Source organism: Puntigrus tetrazona, chromosome 1, assembly GCF_018831695.1.
Source record: "Puntigrus tetrazona isolate hp1 chromosome 1, ASM1883169v1, whole genome shotgun sequence".
NCBI lineage: Eukaryota > Metazoa > Chordata > Actinopteri > Cypriniformes > Cyprinidae > Puntigrus > Puntigrus tetrazona.
The window spans coordinates 8992488-9000887 of NC_056699.1; the positions used below are offsets into that span (position 1 = coordinate 8992488).

An 8400-nucleotide genomic window follows, 5' to 3' on the forward strand; every position below is an offset into this window, starting at 1 on the left:
AATAAAAGATCACTAATGATTAAATATCAGTCTAAATATAAGTTCTTGGAACTAACTCAACTCTTTTGACTGACTGTTGTGCAACAATTTTAAAATCGTGCTTTAATGATTTCGTGCATTTCAGTATAAGGACCAGTTCTCACTATTAACTAGTTGCTTATTTGCATGCATGTTATTATTGGCTTTTTATTGTGAACAAAGGAATCTTTCATTTCAGACGTTAGTTGTCAAACTTCCTGAACGAGAGACTGTATCAAATATATTTTTGATAACAGCAATAAGGAGAAGATTGATTAAGTATAGAGTTATAAATATCATCACAGTCTATGAAGAGGGTTTATAAGATGCCGTGTTGTTGTTGACTCACGCCTACAAAGGGATTGTAGTAGTCTGAGTCTTATAAAATTAAAGGCATGAATAAGCATTTCACAGTTTCATGGTTCCAGGCCTTTAAGGACAATTAGTGATTTCTATCTCAGCAGTTCTTGTTGCCGCTTGTTCATTCGTGCTCCTTGGGAACACTGATAAGCTCTAAATAAAAAGAGATTGTTATTTGTTGAATCCTGTTAAATCTGCCTGCCAACAAAATACAGTTGCAGTAGCTAATCAGTTTTATCATGTAAATCATGTTGCAAACTACTATAGATTGTAGTAAAATTACGACAAGACGCTACCTCTTCAGCTCTAAAACATGTTGAAATCACGTGTAATATGATGATATAAAAAGCAGGTAATCCTAATGTCAATATAATAAATAAACTAGGCCTATTTCAGTCTTTAAACCCCCTTGAACTTTTACACAACATCAGAGTTAAATGCCTTTAATGCCATTAAAGATAAAGTTACGGTCTCAAATCACATTATAAGTTAAAATTAAGTATTAAAATGTTCTCATAGACTTGATGAACTTATTGATGTTAATTTAATTGAGGCAAAACATATAATCATTATGTAAGTAGTATATTATCTTACTGTAGTTACAGGTCAACCTGTCATGAAAAAGTGCCTTATTCAATGGGATGATGATCATGAATGATCACCTTGTGTAGATTAAATTAAATGTAGATTAAAACACAAAACAGAATGGCTAAAAACATAGGTGCCAGTAATTTGTGGAGGGCACAGTATGTGTGGTAGCGCATTTGTGTTAAAGGCCACATTCTCATTTTTATCAATTTATCTTGATCTAACATAACTAAAACATAAACTAAAATAAGCATTAATAATAACTATATACACAAACTGTAATAAAAACTTACACACTTTGTACTTTTTACAAAAGGTACTATTATTTCACTATTGTTTTTCTTGTTCTTGGTATTTCTTTGTAATTATTAGTGGAGATCTTGCAATTTAGTGAAATATGTTTAAAAATAAATACTAGCCTACAGAACATTTGCATAGTGAAATAATACTGCCATCTGGTGATGTGAAAGCAGTTTGGTCGTTGTGGCAGATCTATCGCATTAGACCACGTAAAATGTGCAGGTTTATCATTTCAAAATTACTGGAATGTATGCGACTGTAAAAACTCTTATACTATTGACTTTTAATAGCGACATTCTTTTTAACTGCTTCGCGTCAGATCACTATTTCCTGACGTAGGTGCCATATTCCGCGGGCTTCCTTCCTTCTAGAAATCTTTTTCTCACGGCCCGCGCTGAAAAGGTGCGGTCTGTCTTCCCATCGTGAGAACTTTCACACGCGTTTGGCTGGCAGCCGTCCGCAACTTACTCTCGCGATAACAAGGGGCCGGCTCTCATTCGCTCCCATAATAAGCGACGGTGAATTCTCGCGTGACTTCTGAACTTTCCCACGCCTGTGCCCCCCTTCCTGCATTATTTCTCACACTGCCCCTCCCCCTCGTCTGTTGCCGTGTGGTGCGGAGCGGGGGAAGTCTCGCGATTGTTGGCGTTATTAGAGAGAGTTGGTGAAGATGGCGCCTGTTGTGACAGGGTAAGCAGCGAAATTATCAACGGACGGGGCATGGAAAAGTCACAGCTAAAATAAGTTTTATCTGTTTAGTCAAGATAATTTGCTTTGGTTTATGTCTTTATACCCACGGCCGCGTGTCTCTGTGCTGTTGGCCCGTTTCGACGCACTTTTGCGTGGTTATGAGGTTTTCAACGATGGGCTCTTTTATTCAGTTAGCCGCTTAGCTTTTAGTTAGCTGATAGATTTTCAGCAGTTTTCCATAAACACTGTATACTGGGAAGAACAAATCTTTAACTGTAAACACAGTAAGGCTGTATTAACGCCGTGTTTTGAATATTTAACATACTTTAATGTATAAAAATACTTGTAGAAATTTGAACCAACTTGTGAGTTGGTGTACGAGTGAGAGGGGGCAGGTTAGTTAGCAGATGTTAGCCAGCAGGGTTAGCTGGTCTAGTGAGTCCATAACAGAAGCTGGAGCTTTTCAAGAGGATCAAAATGTTCACTTCGTTTCATAGTTATACTACTTTTAGCTTAAAATGTATTTGTAACGTCTCGTAATTTTTCTTATGTAAAATGCTGTTATGTATTTAAACTTTTAGGTTTATTTTGGCTTGTCTCAAAACCTGGTGAGCTGTCTAAATGGGCAGATAGGAGTATCTTATACACGCTTAAACTTGGTTATCCTGCCCAAAATATATCTTTCTTGGTAGACACATAACTGTACTATGACAGTTTTGTTTTATTATTTTGAAGTGTGGATCAAAGCGACTGTTTGAAATTGGTCTTGACTCTGCTTATTTTGTTTGTAGGAAATTTGGGGAGCTCCCTCAGCCAAAGCGTTTAACAAGGTAAATGCACTGTAAACTTCACGTGCGATATTTATTAAATATATATAGGAATATATTGGGAAACAACAGCTTAAACGTTGTGTTTTGCGGGTTTTGCAGGGAGGCAATGCGCAACTACTTGAAGGAGAGAGGAGATCAGACAGTACTCATATTGCATGCAAAAGTGGCGCAGAAATCATATGGCAATGAAAAAGGTGAGTTATGAATTTTAGCTGTAAACGTATGTATTATTAATTGTTTGGACAACATAAAATCACTAGTGATCTTATTAAAATGAATACAGATATCCGGTCTTCTAGTGGGTGATTAATCAGCGTGGAAAAATGTTAAGGCTTGTTCTTATTTACACTGTGTCACCGTTTATACCTGATTTTTAACATCTGTCTTGAGTAATCGAGCATCAATTTTCAGCTGAGGCGCAATGTTAACATCTGTGATTGGATTTCAACTGAATGTTTCACCTTCTTTATGTATGCATTGATGTCCTTTCGCTGTTTTCAGAAATGCATCAGGATGCATTCATTACATGAGTTTCTGATTACTACAAAAGATGGGTCTTTTACTTAAATAGACTTTACTTGAAAATTTGACTATTTGGGAAGTAAATGGATCATGTTTCATGACCACAATGAATCAATCTTTGTTAAAGTGTAGCTAAGCACACTTATTCAAGCATGCAAGTGAATTGTCTTTAATCGCTTAATACTCTTTGACTCCGTTAGATTCTTCTGTCCTCCACCATGTGTGTACCTGATGGGTTGTGGCTGGAAGAAAAGAAGGAGCTGATGAGAGAGAGGGCTGCTCGGAGCAGGAGTCTCAGCCTTGTGCCTTTATCGGCATTGGAAACAGTGAACAAGAAATGCAGCAGCTCAACTTGGAGGCAAGGTGCTTTATGGATTTTATTATGGCAGCGCGTGTTGTAACTGCCTTTGTAAAATAACTTAAAGAAGATCAGTGTACTGGCGCCACAACCTCTGTGCTTTGCTTCTGCAGAATTTTTGCTGCGCGAAAACATTATACATTTCCGACTCAGACAAACGGAAGCACTTCATGCTGTCAGTGAAAATGTTTACGGAATAGCGCAGATATCGGCGTCTTCCTCAGCAAACGAATCAAGGTCATCTCTAAACCTTCCAAAAGAAACAGTCGCTGAAGAATGCAGACCGTGAGTCAAAAGGATTTCTTGTTTTGCTCACTAAATGAGATTTAAACTTGTCCAGATTTTTTTACACGGCTCATTTCTAATGTCTCTTTTAGTGTGCATAGCTTCTGGGACAAAGGTGGCTCTTTTTAACCGCTATGTCCCAGACTGTCAGTCACGCTTGGTACCTTCATGTGGAAGGGGGAAACTTCCATGCTAGTTCACAACAGTGGGGAGCCTTCTATATTCATCTCTGTGAGTTACTCACCATAAGTCTGCTATATTAAAAGTAGTGCCACACAGAGTTCATTACATCTAAAGAAAGAATGTGTATAAATGGCATTTCGGTGTTTAACGACTGCAGTTTTCCTGTTAACTAATTGGTAATAACGTAATTCTGAATTCCAGTGGATGATGATGAGTCAGAGGGTGAAGAGTTTACAGTCAGAGATGGTTACATCCATTACGGTCAGACGGTGAAGCTGGTGTGCTCCGTGACTGGCATGGCTCTGCCCCGACTGGTAAGATTAAAAGGGTTAGGCTAAGAAATTGTGTCCTGTTCAATCAAGGAGTGAGACATAGTGAAAATGCGTTTTTGTACCAATGTAAATAGCAAGGAGCTTTCTGGATGTGAAATGTTGTGTATTTCTTTTGCAGATCATTCGTAAAGTAGACAAGCAGACAGCGCTAATGGGCGCCGATGATCCTGTGTCCCAACTACATAAATGTGCCTTCTACCTTAAAGATACAGAGAGGATGTACCTCTGCCTGTCACAAGAGAGGATAATTCAGTTCCAGGTCAGTCCGCTGAAAATTTTAGAAATGCACTTTTGTTGCGTAGATTTGAAATAATGCCCGATATATCTGAGAGAATTACAATTCCTGATAGTCTTGAATTCTCCTCTTAATGATTGTAAGGATCTGTAGTCATGTTAAATAATTTTTTTTCCTACTCTCAGGCTACACCCTGTCCCAAAGAAGCGAACAAAGAAATGATCAATGATGGGGCGTCATGGACAATCATCAGCACAGACAAAGCAGAGTACACTTTCTATGAGGATGGGCCTGTACCCTCGCCTGTCACACCGTGCCTGTTGTTGAGAGTTTACAGGTAATGCAGCACGAATGCACATTACATCGAACTGTTTTATAAAAAAATAGCATGACCAATCTGTCATAGTATTTGTAAGAATGCAACCTTGAACCCTTTATATTGTAGCTGAATGGAGGAGGAGATGTTGCCATGCTGGAACTTACAGGACAGAACTTCACGCCTAACCTAAGAGTCTGGTTTGGAGATGTAGAGGCAGACACCATGTACAGGTAAAACCACCACACCAATTACAGTGCTGCACAGTTCAGCAAATAGCTAATTATTTTACAATAAGAGTCCTGGTGCATGTTGTGCTTGTTCTTAATTAAAAGTTGTGCATTATGCATATAATTTATTTTTTTGCTTTTTTTAGTAAATCGTGCACATTTTAAAATCGGTGTCTTGTGCATAATGGTGCAATAAGTAGTATTTTTTTTAAGATTATTGATATTTTGATTGCACAATAAACTGTATCTGCCATTTAATTTAACAAACTTTTGCAAGTTGTCTTCAGTGTTTAACACATACATTATATAGAATTTATTATAATATAAAAATCTAATCTGTGGAATTAGTTTTGAGATTATATGGTTTTAATTAGGTATAACTTTGGTTATAAAGTCTTAACTTTGCAGATACTCTGTGATTTTTTTTTATATTAATCTCATTTTGTTTTCCTGTCAGCATAAGATATAAATATATCGAGAATATTCGTTACATGATTGTCAGCGATTCATAGTAACATGTTTCATCTTTGGCAGGTGTGTAAAGCGTGCTCTGCGTGGTTCCTGACATCTCTGCATTTCGCGAGGGCTGGCGTTGGGTTCGGCAGCCAGTGCAGGTTCCTGTGACTTTGGTCCGTAACGATGGCATCATCTACTCCACAGCTTTGACTTTTACCTGCGCGGAGCCAGGACCACGTCCTCACTGCAGCGCTGCGGAGCCATACTGCGCGCCAACAGCAACTCCTCCACCTCACCATCTTCTTCCTCCTCATCCTCCAGCCTACTGCTGCAGACAGCCGTTGACAGCCAGGCAGGATACGCAGCAACAGGGAGCGTATCTTCATCTTCCCTCGGCTATGTCTGTCTCCTAACCTGGGAATGTCAGCGTGTGTGTGTGTGTGTGTGTGTGTGTGAGTATGTGAGCCTTTGTGAGAGATGGTGATTCTTCCACTCGTAGACTCTCCTGCATAGATTCATGGGATACTGGATCGTAAAAATGGATAATGGTGCCACAGAGAGAGAAGAAAAAGAGGACAAGACTTCACAAAGACTGGACAGAAAAAATGAAGATGTCTCTTTTTCTACTCCCCTCAGTCTCTCTTTGTTTGCGGTTCTTTTTCAGTCTGTTTCCTCACTTCGGGGGAAGTGGCAAAAGAAGTGATGCGTGCCGTGGATCAAGATGCCACAGGATCAATGCATTAGCCTTACGTAAAAACAATCAAAAAAACAACAACAAAACTTTCTTTTCAAAACAGAGCCTTTTCTAAGTAAGTGCAAGCTGGAAGTGGCTTTGAGTGATGTTGTTTTCTACTAAAGGGCTAAATGCACTGTTTCGCCAGGCATGGAAGAAAGTTATCATAGTAATATAGTTTTCACGGACCAAGGAATATTATTATTATTATTATTATTATTATTTTTATTGATATATAATTTTATAAGCTTTAGCTAAGGTACATTTTTCACCTTTTTCAGTTTTATAACATATAGTAAACTTTTGTTACCAAATAGTTTTGTATATTTCTTGTGAGCGCTTTGGGCTCAGAAGGAAAAGGTTCATGCATTTTAAAAGCCTGAACTTATAGTTGCCTTTACTCGTCTTGGCAAATGCCTTAAGTCATCTGGAGTTTCACCAGACCCTTTCTGTTTTGTAATAATATTTTTTATGTCATGTATATTGGTCATTTGTTTTTTTTTTTTTTTTTTTTTTTTTTTTTTAAACCCCATTCTTTTTTTCCTTCCACTAAACCGAGATGTAATATTGATACCATTTTTGTGTATTTGGGAGAAGGTGACTCTGCTCTGCTTTTTTTTTTTTTTTTTTTTTTTTTTTTCTTTTCTTCATATGAAGTCTTTAACACAAAAGCTTTAACTGACTTTGCCGGTTGGCCTTATGTGCCATATCGTTATTCATCACATAAGCGTAGCCATTGATCTGGCCCTTTTTCATTGGCTATAGATGTTCAAGCTGCCAACTTAATGTTAAACTATAAAAATCACACCAAATGGCTTGCATTCAGTTGAACATAAACGCACAAAAATCCTTTTAATGGGTCAACGATTCGTAATTATTCTGTTGACTCAAATCCTGTGGTAGGAAGGACTGTACAGATCTCATTTGCATATCATTCACGCTTACTGCCATGTCACTAAACTATACAAAGAATGACTTTTTGGGGATTGTGTAAGTATAGTCATTTTACAAGTAGCATGAATGTTTGGATTCTCTCTAGATAGGGATGTCCAAATTGACTTCTTTTCTGAATCAACCAATTTAGGGCCAGATTTACAAACTCTCTTTCGTGATCAAAATTACTGTCAGGATTTTGTGAAAATGTACGATAATGCATGGTTATTGCATATTTGATACAAAACTAATGGGAAATGTTTTAGGTTTTGCGGTTGTCAGTTAACCATTGTTTAACACTTAAAGTATAGATTGCATTAGTTATTGGAAATGATGTGGATGTTTGTATATGTTAATTTGCACATTGTGATTAGATCACCCACAAAACTTTCCAGTCCTGTCATCGCTTTTATGGTATTGTGGTTCCACTCTAATTTACCCTTGTAAATCTGGCCCTTAACAGGTTGCATGACATGCTTTCGTTGACTAATCGGTTTTATAGTTAGTTAACAGTTTTTTAACTAAACATGGCGTCACTTGTACTGGGACACTCAAATGTTTGTTTGAATGTGATAATCTAGATAATCTAGTCCACCTCACTAACTGACTAGTTTGTTTTTGGACTCATCACTGCTTGAGTCATCTAGCCTATCTGTTTCAAGCTGAATGGAAAGAACCGGAAAAAGCACTTGTTTTCGCATGCCGCGTGAAGACGTTTGGTTGATAGATTACGGGAAATTGAATCTTATCCTGCCTTTTATATATGTTGACAGGCCTTCGTGAGCATCACTGCTACAAAAAACGTGCCCTTTTAAATTGATGTCACATGCAACCTTTTTTAAATCAAATGTTTAGAACCAAATGTTCGCTTCTGTGATAGCTGTAGTCTAAAGCAAACTAAAAAATGAGGCCTTAAACCACTACTGCTTATTAACAGGATCTGTAGGTGAAATATTACACTACAAATGATGTCCTTTTTGTGAAAAGGCACGATTGTTTATACCTTTTTCAGTATCATTCACAGAGCAAAA

General features: G+C 37.6%; 1 pseudogene; it reads left to right on the forward strand.

The window, feature by feature from the left end:
• The first annotated feature begins 1891 nt into the window (after window positions 1–1891).
• LOC122353211 lies at window positions 1892–6218 on the forward strand (annotated as a pseudogene).
• The last annotated feature ends 2182 nt before the right edge of the window (window positions 6219–8400 follow it).